The sequence below is a fragment of the Pleurodeles waltl genome, chromosome 2_1 (genome assembly GCF_031143425.1).
Source record: "Pleurodeles waltl isolate 20211129_DDA chromosome 2_1, aPleWal1.hap1.20221129, whole genome shotgun sequence".
Lineage (NCBI taxonomy): Eukaryota > Metazoa > Chordata > Amphibia > Caudata > Salamandridae > Pleurodeles > Pleurodeles waltl.
Window position 1 is genome coordinate 78858809 of NC_090438.1, and position 17087 is coordinate 78875895.

The window sequence follows — 17087 nt, forward strand, 5'->3', positions numbered from 1 at the left end:
ATCTGTGGGCCGCCTGCAAAGCCACCCTCTGAGGGCATGCCAGACATATCCTTTGGGTGCGGGAACGGGCAAAGAACCAGCAGGTGGCAGGCCTTGAGGCCCAGGCACTGTGTCTTGAAATGCAACTTTCCTCTACTAATCACGTGGCCACCACCAGGCACCTGCGATTGATTTGAGAGGAAACCCGTCATCTTGCACTAGAATCCACCAAGCACATGTGGCAGGCCTCTGTGGCGCGCGTATATGGATGGGTGATAAGAATGGCAAGCTACTGCACTGGCTGGCATCCCGGCCTTTGCTGGTAGAATTGTCCCTGAAATCGTTGACAACTCCGGTGTCCCTTGCAAGACGCCCTAGGCTATCGCTCAGGGATTTGCCGACTATTATACCAGACTTAATGCAGAACGACAGCGGCTCCAGTCGGAGCAGGAGGATCCCATGTTGAGTGACATATCCCTTCCTATTATCTCAGTCACAGGGAGAGAGGAATTAGATGAGCCTATAGCGTTGGAGGACATTGGGGAGGCAGTGACGGCCCTGGCCTTGGGCAAAACCCGACAGAGCCCTACTGCAAGAGCAGTGACCTCTTAGCCCCCCACCTGTTGAACCTGAATGCTGAATCCGAGGGGACCGGAAGCTTTCCCTTGGACCTCAATCAGGCCACCATTGTAGTGATACCGTAGCTACCCTGGCGTTCCTATGCGGCCTACCACCCCATCTTGCTCCTTAACACTGAAATAAAAACATTTTCCTCAATACTGGCTAGTAGGTTGAAAAAGCTACTACCCTTCCTGGTCCTCCCGGACCAATGTGGATTTATGTTGGGTAGAAGTACCACGCACTGCCTTAGGTGGTTTCATTCAGCATTGGCACATCACCAATCTTTACCCCCGCATCTAGCGCTACTCCTCGTAGAATTTGAGAAAGTGTTTGATTGATACCGTAGACTGGTCGTATCTCTCCCGAGTGCTTATAAAGGCGGGGATTGGACATAGGTTTCGAGGGCTAGTGCGCCTTCTCTACTCTAACCTGACAGCTTGAGTACAGGTCAACGGGATGATCTCGGCCCCCTTCCACATCCGCCGTTGAACTCGTCAGGGACGCCCACTGTCCCGCTTCTTTTCGCCATAGCACTTGAGACACTAGCGAAGATCACAAGGGAAGACCCGAACATCAGGGGGTGGGCTTGGCCCTCAGAATGGGAGGACCGCATCACTTTATATGCAGACGATGTACTCCCTTATTTATCCACACCAGCCAGTAATGGGCCATGGTGTCTGCAGTTATTGGACCTTTTTTAGAGGCCTCAGGCCTGATGATTAACCCAGGCAAATCGGTACTGGTCCCATTGCATCCCGCTAGGACTGCTGTGATTGGCAACATAGCAGCCCCATCCAACACATCAGCTCCCTATATCTGGGGACCACTGTGGCCCTTTTGCCTGAGCCAGCATGGGCGCTTACGCAAAAGATCAGGGAAGATATCAAAAGGTGGCAGACCCTATCCCTTAACGTCCTGGGAAGAATCACGCTGTATAAAATGATGATCCTACCCTGCTTTCCTCATCTTCTCCACAACTATCCACACCAGCTCCCCATGGGATGGTTTAATTAAATGGATGCAAAGCGCGACAATTTTTATGGCATACCTCTCGCCCAAGACTTGCACTCCACACTTGCCAAAGGGACGTACAGGAGGAGGGACTTGAAATGTCCAATTTATACCTATATTATTTGGCTATGCAGCTCCTAGTGGTTAATGATTGGCTGGTGGGCGGGTGGTCAGATCCAGCGTATCAGCTTGAACCTTTGGGCTTCTCCAAACTGTTTGACATGCTGTATGGTGCCCCCCTCCTGTGAGAGATTCTTGAAATGACAAGGATGGTACTTATAGGATGGAGGGCAGGACAGAGGAGGACGGGGTGGTGGGCACACCTCTCCCAGTAAACCTCACTGTGGCAGGGAGTGTGGTTGCAGGGGGTCTCCACTCTAGAGGGGTTCCACAAATGGGACAATATAGGTATTTCCCTGCTGGGGGATGTTTGGAGGGGGTCCCACATGCTGTCCTTCCAAGAACTTCAGGGGCATTACTCACTCTCCAAGACCCAGTTTTATAAATATTTGCCGTTACGACATGCATTGGGAGCCCACGTCCGGGATGGTACGGTCCTCCCTGAATTTAGTCCTGTGGAGAGAAAAATCCTAATGGATGGCTTGGGCAGAGGTGGGGTGTCCCAGATTTATTATACCTTAGTTACCAACATGATGAAGCCGCTGGTGAGCCTCTGGAGTGATGGGAGGGCTGGCTGGGTCAGTTGGAGGAGGAGGATTGGCGTCATGCTTGGATGGCCCACATGGGTCTGACTACAACTACCCACCTCCTACTAGTGCAGACATATTATCTGCATACTGTATACCTTACCCCTGATAGAATGTACAGAGCGGATTTCCGACCGCATGCTGACTGTCCCCGCTGCTCAAGTCCCAACACAGATTTTTATCACATGGAGGCCTCCCGGCAAGCAGTGACCACTGAGCTCTCTAGAGTGCTGGCAATAGACATTGAAATTGCCCCATTATCGACTCTTTTGGGTGGCCTAGACGGAATAGGAAATAGTAGGGCAGATGGTACCTTCCTGTGAATAGCATGCCAGGTGGCCAAGCGTGACACAGCTACCAATTGGAATTTGGAAGTGGCGCCAATGCTTGCCCGATGGAGGCAAGGAGTGGATTGGTGTGCCCAGCAGGAGAAATTAGTATATGAGACACGAGGATGCCCAAATAAGTATAACAAAGTGTGGGGGAAGCGGAGAGGGACAGTGTGATGTTTTTTACAGAGTAGTCTTAAAATATGGTGCGAATAAGCAAATGTGTCTGCAGCCAAATAATGTATTTGTGATATGCTTGATTGAAGCCCACTGGGAAAACTGCAACTGTCTCATCTTATCGATCTGTGGTGCAGATGTGACCTGTTGTTATCATGTTGTTGAAGCAATGAAAATCAATAAAATGGTTTAATAAAAAACAAAAACATGCATTAAATAGTCCAAGTTCATCTTGAACTACAGTTTGAATTCAAAATATTGTGCTGAAGTACATAGTTTCACCTGCTGTTGTGAACTGCCCTTCATTTTGTGAGGGACTAATCTACTAATCAAACCCTCTGTCTTCTGAATATTAATGAAGTGGGTTTCATTTCATTGACCCACTTTAAATGGCTGGAAACACAAGAATGAATACCAGGGATGGACAGCAGAACATATCTACATGTTTTTAAAACAGTCAATATCCTTTAACCACTTAATTGCTGGGCGTCTCGCTTACTCCCCCACTCACCCAAGTGCTGAGACCTTTTTGGCAGTTTGGGGTAGTTCATGCTTAGGCCTCCCTAATATTTGTCCACATAAAGTATCCACACCAAATTTGTGTAATTGTTTCCAACACACTGGGGATTCTAAAGGTACCAAAGGTTTGTGGATTTCCCTACAGGGGGCTAAATAGCCAAAATATGGGGACATGTTTTAGTTGTTTTAGGAAAAATAAGAAAAGGTGCTCTGGATAAGAGTATGTGTTTTTTCATAAAAATTGCATCAACAAACACTGTGCTGGGCCTAGACTTTGAGCTGTATTATCTGGCAGCTCAACTGCAATGGTTGACTAGATGGATGGCGAGTAGACACAATCTGAATGGGCCCATTGATGGATTCACCCCCACTCAAGAAAGTTTGCTTCAACTGATCCTACGACAAAATAGCTCTACTAGATTATCCATGCAAGCCCACAAAACCATGCAGAAATGCTGGGCTAAAAGTATGCGAAAATCTGGCATTAGAATACCCTATTTCCCGGAGTTGGCCATTACCACCCTACCATTGCTAAAGAGTGGGAACAGATGGGGGAACTGACGTCCTGGGTTGCAGCAGGAATCACCAAGGTAGGGGATCTGTTTTGAGACAGTGCTTTGGTCCCCTTTGAGACACTGAGAGAGGGGTTTGGTTTACCGGGCAGACATTGCCTGCTCCATGGGCTGGCCTCGATGACCATCTGCAAGTACTGGAGAACGGAGGATGCAGGACCCCACTCTCATCTCTGTTGTTCCTATGTCCTTCAGACAGCAGGGACATTCCAGACAATCACCTACCTTTATCGTTATCTGCAAACCGAGATGCTTCGCCCCCTCGATGGACTGAGGATCAAGTGGGAGATGGGACTGGGGGTCCCTCTTCCAGAAAGGACATGGGAGGTCATAATGAAGGGATCCCCCAGGGTCTCCAGAAATGCAAGATTTTAACTTATCAGCTTCTATATTTTACACAGGGCACACCTGACCCCAGAAAAGATCAGTAGATACTTTGATACAATGGAGGTGGCGTTTTGCACTGAGCTGCTTGGCCCTCGTGCTTCTGCATTATCTCAACTACATAGCGCTCACTAACAGGCCTTGCGCCCCCCTACCAGCTATTTCCCTGACTGTACCGGGCCCTTTTCTTGCCCTCACTGCATCTGGGCTTCCATGTCAGGTGGCCCCAGCAACCCTGCCTGGTGGGACTCTTAAAGGACCTACTTCACCCTAGCTTCTAGAAAAGGCTGTATCATGGATCCTCGTGCTGCCTGGTCTCCCTGACACAACAGATCTTCCTTAAGCGCTCACCAAACCCCAGGGGAGTGACAACAAACAGACCTAAAAGCCTCATGATGCTTCCTTGGGTGTTGTCACCTACCAGACTGGCTAGGGATATGATTACACTAATCCCTTGATTTTTATGACCACTTTTTCCTGGCCTGTTCCTCTATCTGATCCTGGCTGGGCACTAGTCAAAGAAATTCCTCACTAAGGCCTTTTTGTGCAGGGGTTTATGCATGTTCCACCTGCCCTTCAACATGGTGGCCTCCAAGCACAAGAAAGACTGTCCACGGACAATGATTGGAACACTATCCGGACTTGTGTAGTTGCTGTACATATTTGTATATACTTATCTGTTACAGACTTGTTTCCTATTATGTGAATTTTCGATGATTACACTTGTTACAATCATTTCCTTTTGTCCTTGCGTTCTTCCAGGGGGTAACGGGGTGTATATGTAGTGTTGTGGCATGTATTTGTGGGTATGGTGTTGAGGGTGAGGGTGAGGGTGGGGGTGTTGCGTGTTGCGTGTGTGTGTCATTCTCTTTTTCCTCCCCCCCTTCCCTGTGTGCTAGGTGCAGTACTTACTGTGGTCGTCGCTGCCGTCGTAGCTGCTCCTGGTAGAAGAGAAGGTAAACCAACATTGGTAGCACTTGAAGTTCGATCTCCATGGCGTCCAGGTTCCTCGTAGGGTGTCGAGAGGTGAGTGGTTTACCTTCTGTGTACTGTTTCCGCCGTGCTTTTGATGGCGTTGGTACCGCCCCGGAAAAGGTGGCGGATTGGTGCCTTGTAATACAGTGGGCGTGTTCCGCCTGTCTGTTGGCGGTTACAGCCGCAGTGTTTGTTTCTACCGCCGTGGCGGCCGGAGTGTTAAAGTGGCTATCTATGTTGGCGGTTTCCTCCATGGTCGTGATTCTATTTTTTTTACCGCCAGCCTGTTGGCGGTATTACCGCCGCTTTAACACCGACCGCCAGGGTTGTAATGAGGGCCTTAGTGTAATAAAAAATTGAAAGATGAGAAAAAGCATAGCTAGGAAAGAATCAATGAAATCAATAAAGAAGACAAAGTTAAGAAGGCAAGAAGGAAGAGAAAACTAAAAGGGTAATGGAAGAGGTTTGCTCTGTAAGAAAAAAGAGAGAAATCAGAAGAATAAAAAGAAGCAAAGGAAACAGAGGAAATAGGGAGAAAAACAATGGGATGTAAAAGGAAATGAAAGGAAGTATTTTGGTTTAACACAGTTATTCAAAGAAATAAAATGAAAATAAAAAAGGTAGAAGAAAGTAGGTGGGAAAAGGTAATAGCAGAGACAAACGCACAATGCTAACAACATTATGCAAAGAGTAAGAGAAAATGATGTGTGAAATGCTAAATAAAAAGTCTAAATATTACTATTGAAAATTAAAACTTAAAAAATATAAGAAAAAAGCACCCACAGTTGAATAAAACTGCTTTACTCTAGTGGAGGGCGATACTCGCAGAGTTTAACTCAGCGGAATTCCACTGAGTTACATGAATACCCTGCAAGATTCTGTGGAGTTGCGCGAATGAGTGGGAATCGACACATCACGATGCTCGCACTGATTCTTAGCGCCAGGAGCTCCTTCTGCACTGAAAAATCTGCCCGAATTGCACCATGCTGTGCACCTGAGGGGGTCTGCTTCTCAAGTTCATTTTGCTGCCGCTTCTACTTGAGGGGCAGCTTTTTCACCTTAAAAGGTTGTGACCGCCCAGGACCGTTTGGAGCTCCGAGTTACAAGTGAAACTTGTAGTGGCAAAAATTCTGCCATCTTCACAAGCAGAGCGGAATTTATCACCCAATCCTAGACTAGTCACCTATACAAGTACTATCCCATTCTGGTGATGTTAATGAATTTAAAGTCAGTGCCTGGCTGATTAGTCGTGGGTGCTGATCATTAGTGGAGGAGGGGGTGCAGGGCTAACTGCAGCTTGTTTGTAGTAGTGTTAGAAATAAATTGCATTAATAAAAATACTCTAGAAATTCACTGAAAAACACACACTTAAAATCTGAGATAAGGTTCTGGCTCAAACTTGAAAAACTATTCAAATTTCCTGGTAATGATATAATGTACGGAACTCACACAATAATTTTTATTGATTGCCACACTCAAAACAAATATTTGCCAATTACTCAGATAAAAAAGGTAGTCTAATGAGAGAAAATCATGGCAGGTGTCATGCTTTATAGTAATCGGTTTTGTTACGAGACTTGGAAATGTAGTGAATGGCACAATTTATATTTTGGTATTGCACTTAGTTTAATGTCTGGAAAGTGTGGTCCGAACACATAAAGAACTTCATTTAGGCTAAAAAAAAACTTGCGTAGTAACTACCAATGAGATATGTAAGGTAATTTGAGAATATTATAGGATAAGTAGCATGCAAGCACGAAAGGCTAAAAGTCTCTGGGGGTCATTCTGACCCTGGCGGTAAAATCCGCCAGGGCCAACGACCGCGGGAGCACCGCCAACAGGCTGGCGGTGCTCCCATGGGCATTCTGACCGCGGCGGTACAGCCGCGGTCAGAAACGGAAAACCGGCGGTGTACTGCCGGTTTCCTGCTGCCCTGGGGAATCCTCGACCCCCATACCGCCATCCTGTTCCTGCCGGTTTTGGCCGCCAGGAACAGAATGGCGGTATGGGGTGTCGTGGGGCCCCTGGGGGCCCCTGCAGTGCCCATGCCAAGGGCATGGGCACTGCAGGGGCCCCCGTAACAGGGCCCCACAAAGATTTTCAGTGTCTGCCATGCAGACACTGAAAATCGCTACGGGTGCAACTGCACCCGTCGCACCCCTTCCACTCCGCCGGCTCCATTCGGAGCCGGCATCCTCATGGAAGGGTGTTTCCCGCTGGGCTGGCGGGCGGCCTTCTGGCAGTCGCCCGCCAGCCCAGCGGGAAACCCAGAATACCCGCGGCAGTCTTTTGACCGCGCAGCGGTATTCTGGCGGTTCCAGCCAGGCCGGCGGCATCCGCCGCCGGCCGGGGTCAGAATGACCCCCTCTGTCTTGCTATACTGGCTTTGATGATCTTCTGTGGAGTGTATTTGGTTTTAGGGGAAAGTGAACCTTTATCTTTATTTCTCTCTAATAAAATACTTGAGATAAGATCACTCGTTGTGGAACTAGGTGACAGTTACACTAAACCTAAAGTCCAATATATACACTTGTCCATTAGAGTAACTTACCCAGCCTCTTTTAAGTTCAATATATTTTGCAGTGACCACAAACTCATTCATTGGCAGTTTGTATGCTAAATTGAGGAAAATAATTTGATTGTGTGAATTGAATGTCTCTATGGGTCACCACTGAGCCTTTCAAGTTGGGACCTCACTTTTGAGTCATAGTACAATCACTGTAAAAGTCCTGTAGGGCCTGTATATTAATTCATAGAAATCTAGCTCCATCAGTTAAAATTAAGTATAGCATCAGACAGGGTATGTTTTGTAGTTCAATCTATTACATTCATTTTAACCAACACATTGGCCAATTGCTTATGCCAGTATGAGGGGGTTATCCTCTCCCGTTGTAATTAGTACATTGTAAAATAGGTCTATATGTTGATGAGTTAATCATTGATACTACTGATCCTGACTAATCTATTACACATGTCCATACCAAATTTTAGACACTCAGATATTTTCTAAGTGGCCAAAAATCCAATTCAAGTCTGAGCTTTTGGGGTGGAACTTGACTATATATCATCACAGATCTGCCCAAAGATTAATGAACAAGGGTTCATTATTGTAAATAAAATAGATGCCATACCCCTGCATAAATTAGAGATTGTGATGAAAAGGATTCCCACTCTGCTTAAAAGTATTCTAACTCACCAATTACCATTGCTGGCTGCAAAGATCTGATCAAATTGTCCATTTTGCTGAAATATATTTTCATGTTTAATTGAATTCCCCTTTACTGCAACTCGCCAATAACTGGTTGGAAAAAGCCATGGTCTTTAGGCAATATAGAGTAAAAGGCTCTTCATGACTTCCAGCTCTATTATTGGGCCAAAAAATAAAAAAGTCCATGTGTTTGATGAGTTTGCTAATCTTTTTGGTGCAACACAACATTTTGCAACAAACGTTATTCATTGATCATGTGGTATGCTTCATGATTGAGGAAGCTGCTCCACATCACTTAAAGAAATGTGATTTAAGACTTTGTTGTGGGCAAGTAGGACATAATGGATAATACACTGCCAAGATTTAAATACGTGTAGCTGGCCTCACAGACGTCTTCAATTTAAACAATTCTTTTGAGATCCTCTTGTTTTGGAAGTAAACTTGAAATCTCAGCACTGTATCAAGAAAGAGCTGTTGAAGAGCTACTGAAATTAGAAATGGCTTAATCGGAGCTGTTCTAGAGATGATTATTGCATTGTTGACATCTTCACGCACTACATCCTACATATGCTGTTGATCATAGAAACCTAGTTCACACCCTCCTCCACACACATTCTTGATATCCTCTTCCCCTCAGGATACCACATTCATAACATAGATCGCGTCTCCAAATCTGGAGGGAGACTAGCAGTCGTACACATGTCAATATGGCCCTGCACCATCTTCAACATGGTCACATCCAAGGGTCTGATTTTGAGTTTGGCGGCAGAATTACTCAGTCACAAACATGATGGATCGTCTGTCCGCGGTTTTACAATTTTCTTAGGTTAAAATGGAATCATAATACCTCAGACAGGATATCCGTCACATTTGTGACAGAGTATTCCCACTGCTAAGATCTAACTCAGGCCCTAGGTCTTTTTAAGCTCCTCTTCTGGCACTTTTCTGTTTTAGCCTTGTAAGCAGCCTCCTTACATCTCCTCTAATGACCACGCAGAACCTGCAAGGACTTAGAAGAAATATCAGACCTCATCACCCCTGCCTCTATACAACACTCCCACCCCGCCTTCGTTAGAGGTTTCAATCTACCTAGCAGCACCAGCAACCCGAACCATGAAGAAAAGTCTCAAATTTGAACTGAGCACCCTAGAAACAAAACACCACATTACTAACCCAGCTCACTCCAGGGGCAACGCAGTGGATCTCATCTTCTTTGCTTTCCCCTAACATCTTCTACAAGTTGCCCATACTCCTTGACTGGACTGATCAACTTGTCAACCACTTCACCATCACATATGTCACTACATCACATGAAGGGCAATAGCAAAAGGAGAAATTTGCCTTCTTCTCCCTCAATGACATCCATCTAGATAAACTAATCAACCTACCCAATCCTCAACAGATGTCCACCCTGTTCTAAAAATTGTAAACACTATTCTGAAGAATCTGGTATAATGCTATGCTCCTCTGAAAAACTCATAATTTTAAGTCTGAGTTCTCAGCACCCTAGCAGACCTAAAGACATATTGAAAACAAGCATGCCATACGAAAACAGAAGAAATTAAGAAGAACAAAAGATCGAACCGTTCTGAAATCCCTCCATCCCAACCATCATTCCATCATCACCACAGTTAAAGGCCCTAACTAAATGACCACTGTCATTCAAGCAATAAACAGAAGCAATGCACTCCAGTCAAACAGTGTGCCAACCCTATTGCAAAACCTGCTATCCCACCACCTGTTGACGGATGCAGATTTGTCAACCTCTTCTTCATGGAGAAGTTCAGACAAAAGTAATTAAATACAGGTACACTGTTCCAATAAGAATTATCAAACCAGGAGACCCATGATCTCAGGAGCTAGAACCCTCAAGCATCACATTGGATGACTAGCATCATCATCGGGAAATGCTCCTCACCAGGCCGGCACTGCAATGCCTAGTGGGCACCCCGATGTGGGGGCTCTCAGCCAGACTCTTATGATAGTGACTGGTAGGTTCGACTATATAGATTATGATGCTTAAAGTCACCACCAATACACAAAAATGAAAAAGAGGTTAAAATTGGTTATTCATCCACTGGACGCCATCATTTAATCAATCTGATATAACAAGGATGAAGACCAAGGTTAAAATCAAAAGACTTGAAAGAAAAATGAGGATTATGCTCAAGACCTTTCAAAAGTTAAGACTATTGTAGAGAGTCCTAAATATTAAAGAACCTCTGTACTCTGGTCGACATGTTTCGCGTCTAGTGGTCCAGCCGGATCCATTGACGCTTCATCAGGACCTACAGAAATAATTAATCAGACCTCTTCAAAATGGTATCACAAATTAGGATACATTGATACCGGTCACTTACTTAAAGTTAACTGGTTAGCACAGGTACCCTAGAACAGTGGTTCCCAACCTTTTGACATCTGTGGACCCCCAATTTATCATTACTGGAACTCGGGGACCCCCACTGATTCATCATTGGAAACCGGCTACCACACACTGAGTCATTACTGAAAGATCAAGACCCAATCTGTTAATATTATTTAATTTTCTAAGAAGTCGCGGACCCCCTGTGGAGGCTTCGCGGACCACCAGGGGTCCCTGGATCACAGGTTGGGAAACACTGTCCTAGAAGACAAAAAAACGAAAAAACATAGAGCACATCTCGAAATTTCCAAAATATGGACGCAAGTCTTGACCTTTGAAAAAGCAGTGTTAGCTGATTTACACAATCTACATCCTAAACACGCTTACATCAATATCCCGACTAGAGAAAAGACAGCTCTTACATCGTTAGCATCAGACCCCGATATAACCATCAAACCAGCTGATAAGGGAGGGGCAATTGTGATAATGAATTCCGCGGATTATAGATGTGAGTGTTTACGCCTTTTGAGTGACTCCTCCTATTATGCCAAAATCAATCGGGATCCCACAGGGAGATTACAGACCCAGATTAGAATTCTTATTGAAGAAGCTAGGAACAACTTGTGGTTGTCTGAAATTACTGCTGAGCTGAACGAGACTAAGGAATTCTTGACTCAGCAGAAGATTTCTAAACTTCAGAAAGATTTTGCCAAATTTAGTCGTGAAAAAGTTTATCCTTATATAAAAGATGATTTTGATGGGGATAATCAATCCCAGTCATCTGATGAGTCCTCTGCACCCTTAAGAAAATCTCGTAATTACAGCAGTGGATCCTCATCTGATGGGTGGAGTACAGACGATAATCAACCGCAACCATTTTACAATTATCCTCCATACTCTGTACATCAAGCTATGCCGTGGCAATCTCCTTACCCCTTCTTCCAACCACGACCGATGATGCCTTTTGCCCCTTTTTTAGGCCGAGGCCGGGGCAGAGGCAGAGGCAGAAGGAGAGGAAGAGGCAGGCACGTCCAATGGTCCAGAGACGAACCTCAGATGGTTACCAGAAGTCAGTCAAAAAATCCCCTGATGAAGACTTAGTTGTCAACCTTTCTTCTAGACAACTCTCGGAAGAAGAAACTACGGTGCTCAATAGAGGTTTACGTTTTGTACCTACCCCTCAAGATGATTTTTTCCGTTTACATATTGAACTAGCCCAATTTTTCCGGAACATTTGCTTGCATTTTTTCTTTAAAGATAAAACAGAGGAACCTCAGGCGTCTGACTCAGGTTTTAAAAAACCTTCGGTCTTTGTTCCTCCTCCAACAGTCATGCCAAGCGAAGTCTTGACCTTTGAAAAAGCAGTGTTAGCTGATTTACACAATCTACACCCTAAACACGCTTACATCAATATCCCGACTAGAGAAAAGACGTCTCTTACATCGTTAGCATCAGACCCCGATATAACCATCAAACCAGCTGATAAGGGAGGGGCAATTGTGATAATGAATTCCGTGGATTATAGATGTGAGTGTTTACGCCTTTTGAGTGACTCCTCCTATTATGCCAAAATCAATCGGGATCCCACAGGGAGATTACAGACCCAGATTAGAATTCTTATTGAAGAAGCTAGGAACAACTTGTGGATCTCACCAAAGGAAGCAGAATTTTTGGATACACCTCATCCCCGCATCCCCTATTTCTATTGTTTGCCAAAAATTCATAAAGGTAAGAGACCCCCTCCTGGACGTCCTATTGTATCAGGTTTGGGTTCCATTTTGGAACCACTATCGATTTTTTGCGACCACTTTTTACAGCCTCTAGTGAGAAATTCCTCTACCTATCTTAAAGACACTAAAGACGTGCTGAATTTAATTGAAACCATCAATGATTCTGATACTATACAGGCTATCATCACGTTAGACGTAGAGGCACTATATACTAATATTCCTCAAGAAGCAACCTTACAAGTGATAGAGATTGCTTTGCAAGAAGTATCAACAACCTTGTCTTCTCCTGTGTCTTTCATCCTCCAATGTGCTAGGTTGGCTTTGACAGAAAATTTCTTCCTCTTCGAGGATCAATTTTACCATCAAATTCAAGGAACTTCTATGGGTAGCACCTTCGCTCCCAGTCTAGCCTGCCTTTATATGTACGACTTTGAGAAGAAACACATTTTATTGCCAACTAATCCCCATATCAATCATGTCAAGTTATGGCGTCGCTATATATATCACATTTTGATTATATGGCAAGGCTCGCTGATTCAAGCTGAGGAATTCATAACATGGATTAACACCCTTGATCCCTTTTTTAAATTTACAGCCACTGTGTCTGATTATCAATTACCTTTTCTAGATTTGATGATTACAATTAACAATGGTAAATTACAGACCAGTGTTTATCATAAGCCCACGGATCGCAATTCTCTTTTACTTTATTAAAGCCATCACCCAAAATCTTTGCGGGACAATTTACCCTTTGGCCAATTTCTACGTCTGAGACGTAATTGTAGCCTACCTAGAGAATTTGACCGTCAAGCTGACTCCCTTCAAAACAAACTTTTTGATCGACATTATCCATCAAGAATTGTCAATCAAGCACGAAAGAGAGCCAGGAATAACAACAGAGAGGCTCTACTGTCTCCAAAAGAAAAAAAACCTCAGTCCAGGTTGACGTGTGTTTCGACTTACACTCATTTATCGAACTCTATTAAGAAACTAATTAGTAAAAGGTGGTCTATTCTCACGAGCGGTGGTTACAACATACCAAGGCCTCTCTTTGCTTTCAAACGGACTGCCAATATAAAAGATTTAGTTGTCCACACACGTCCACGAATTCAATGTGACCCCTCCAACCAAAAGACGCTATGGGGCCTACCACCAGTCGTGGGTCACCATCCCAGCGGGAACTGTAATGTGTGTGGTTTGACCAGACACCTGACAAAACTGGATTTTGACTCCATTGGTTCTTGGTATCTCAAAAAACATACCAACTGTAATACCAGGAACTGTATCTACATGATATTGTGTCCTTGCGATTTACGTTATATCGGGATGACGTCTAGACCCGTTAAGACACGTATTAATGAGCACAGATGTAATATTAGATGTAAAAGGATCACTACTAAACTAAGTGTTCATTTTTTGGAGGTCCAACATTCCCCCGATGATCTTTGGTGGGTGGTAATTGAAGCACCTACAATTCACCCCGACGACTCAGGGGCGTTATTCAGGACTGAACAAAAATGGGTGTTTAAACTAGGGACGCATCTAAGGGGACTAAATGATGATATCTCCTGGACTTCCCTATCGCCCTGAAGATATGACCCCCATTCTATTCACCATCAGCTATTTAGACATAGCCCTTATTATATCTTTGCCTGAAGGGGGTTCTTCCTTATCATTCTCGTCTCTCTAGACATAGCCTATACTAGGCCTTTGTCGCAAGGGTATTCTTTATAGCATGACCCATTCATTTAGCTTTAATTTCTTCATCTTTTCAACACATTTTTGCTAAACTTTAAAAAAAAATGATAATTCTTCACATTCTTTTTAAAATGGATTGTTTCCTAAGTTACATCCCAGCGAGGACGATTAAGCTCATTCAATTCCTATCTATTTCACTCTTTTTTTCAGTTTTTTTTACTTTTTTGGTGGTTGGCAACGTACATAAAACGTACTATGAGCCTAATCCATTTCGAAGGATTGGAACTACAAGTGCAAGCGAGCATTGGTAGTCCGTCCTCCATTTCTTAGTTATTCCGGACTCTCGGTAGTCCTTTTCCTTTCTTCATGACGAGACGCGCTCGGACACGGTCCTCGCGGCGTCTATTTATGACTCAGAAAGCGGCCGATCCGGTTGTTTCCGGGTCGTCCGTTTCTGAGGGTAGGTCCAACAAGATGGACCGGTGATAACTTTATAAGTATGCCATCCGGATGCAGATTGGCTAACGGGCACTACCGATTTGTAAATGGGGCAATCTATTCTAAATCCAATCTTTCTTCCACACGTTACGGGCGCATACCGATTTTTAAGTGAGGAAATCTATTTCTTTTTTCCACACGTTACCATTAATAACACATTCCTTTTATCATTAACTTTAATATCAGTTATGTAACTTTGTTTGGTAACGACAAGAACGGCAATTGTGTTAACTTTTAGCACTTTTAGCCTGCGAATTTGTTCACCTAGGCAGTTCAATTTGGTAACCTATAACAGTAGTAATCGTGTCAATATGCAGCATAAATATTCATTATGATGAGTTTATTCACCTTTACAGTTGCCTTTGAACTCTTACTAATTTCAACATCATTAGATGTTAGCATTGTTTTTCATTTTTGTTTCAATAATGGTCTTTTATCTCGTTGTCATTTACTATACTCAGTGTCACTTTGAGTCCTTGAAACGCACCACCCAAGGAACCTGGTCTCGACTAGGGGTTGGTAAGCATGATCTATCATGTGGTGTCCTTTATTTCGTTTTTGACCTATTTCTGGTTATAGATTCATAATTACTTGCACTCATATTTTGGAAATTTAGAGATGTGCTCTATGTTTTTTCGTTTTTTTGTCTTCTAGGGTACCTGTGCTAACCAGTTAACTTTAAGTAAGTGACCAGTATCAATGTATCCTAATTTGTGATACCATTTTGAAGAGGTCTGATTAATTATTTCTGTAGGTCCTGATGAAGCGTCAATGGATCCGGCTGGACCACTAGATGCGAAACATGTCGACCAGAGTACAGAGGTTCTTTAATATTTAGGACTCTCTACAATATTCTTAACTTTTGAAAGGTCTTGAGCATAATCCTCATTTTTCTTTCAAGTCTTTTGATTTTAACCTTGGTCCTCATCCTTGTTATATCAGATTGATTAAATGATGGTGTCCAGTGGATGAATAACCAATTTTAACCTCTTTTTCATTTTTGTGTATTGGTGGTGACTCTAAGCATCATAATCTATATAGTTGAACCTACCAGTCACTATCATAAGAGTCTGGCTGAGAGCCCCCACATCGGGGTACCCACTAGGCATTGCAGTGCCGGCCTGGTGAGGAGCATTTCCCGATGATGATGCTAGTCATCCAATGTGATGCTTGAGGGTTCTAGGTCCTGAGATCACGGGTCTCCTGGTTTGATAATTCTTATTGGAACAGTGTACCTGTATTTAATTACTATTGATGGGAGATTGTACACTGGACCACTAACACTCCCGGTCCCTCCCCGCCTTGTTGATTTAGAAGTTCAATCAAAAGCAGATGTAAAATCACCAATAATTATTGTCTTCTACACCATCACCTATACACATCCTTCACAGCCCTAACGGGTCATCATTCACTCTCCCAAGTACATATTCCTTCAACATCCTGAATTTTCTCAAAGTTAGCTTCTACAAAGATCATGTGATTCATTTTCAGTGATCACATCTTTGAAAGGAGAAGCCCCCACCTCTTTACTGCACTTTATCAATACCTTGCTAACCAGAGGCACCTGACCAGACAGCCTCAAGAGTGGACTCATCCTTCCTATGCTGAAAAAGCCTACATTAGATCCAACTGACCTTGCAAATCTATATTCAATATTCCATTTCAACCTCCCATTTGTGGGAAAAATTATTGAGAAGACCGTCACTAGCCAGCTATGAGAACATCTCAATAAAAACCTCGATGTTTCATCCTTAGGGTCGTTTTCCCCCAAACATTTTGGGGTTCATTCTGACTTTGGCGGGCGGCGGAGGCCGCCCGCCAAAGTCCCACCTTCAGAATACCGCTGCACGGTCAGAAGACCGCAGCGGTAATTCTGAGTTTCCCGCTGGGCTGGCGGGCGACCGCCAGAAGGCCGCCCGCCAGCCCAGCGGGAAACCCCCTTCCATGAGGATGCCGGCTCCGAATGGAGCCGGCGGAGTGGAAGGGGTGCGACGGGTGCAGTTGCACCCGTCGCGATTTTCAGTGTCTGCTTGGCAGACACTGAAAATCTTGGTGGGGCCCAGTTAGGGGGCCCCGTGACACCTGTTACCGCCAGCCAGGTTCTGGCGGTCAAAACCGCCAGAGCCAGGCTGGCGGTAAGGGGGTCGGAATCCCCATGGCGGCGCTGCCTGCAGCGCCGCCATGGAGGATTCCCCAGGGCAGCGGGAAACCGGCGGGACACCGCCGGTTTTCCGTTTCTGACCGCGGCGGTACCGCCGTGGTCAGAATGCCCATGGATGCACCGCCAGCCTGTTGGCGGTGCATCCGCGGTCGTTGG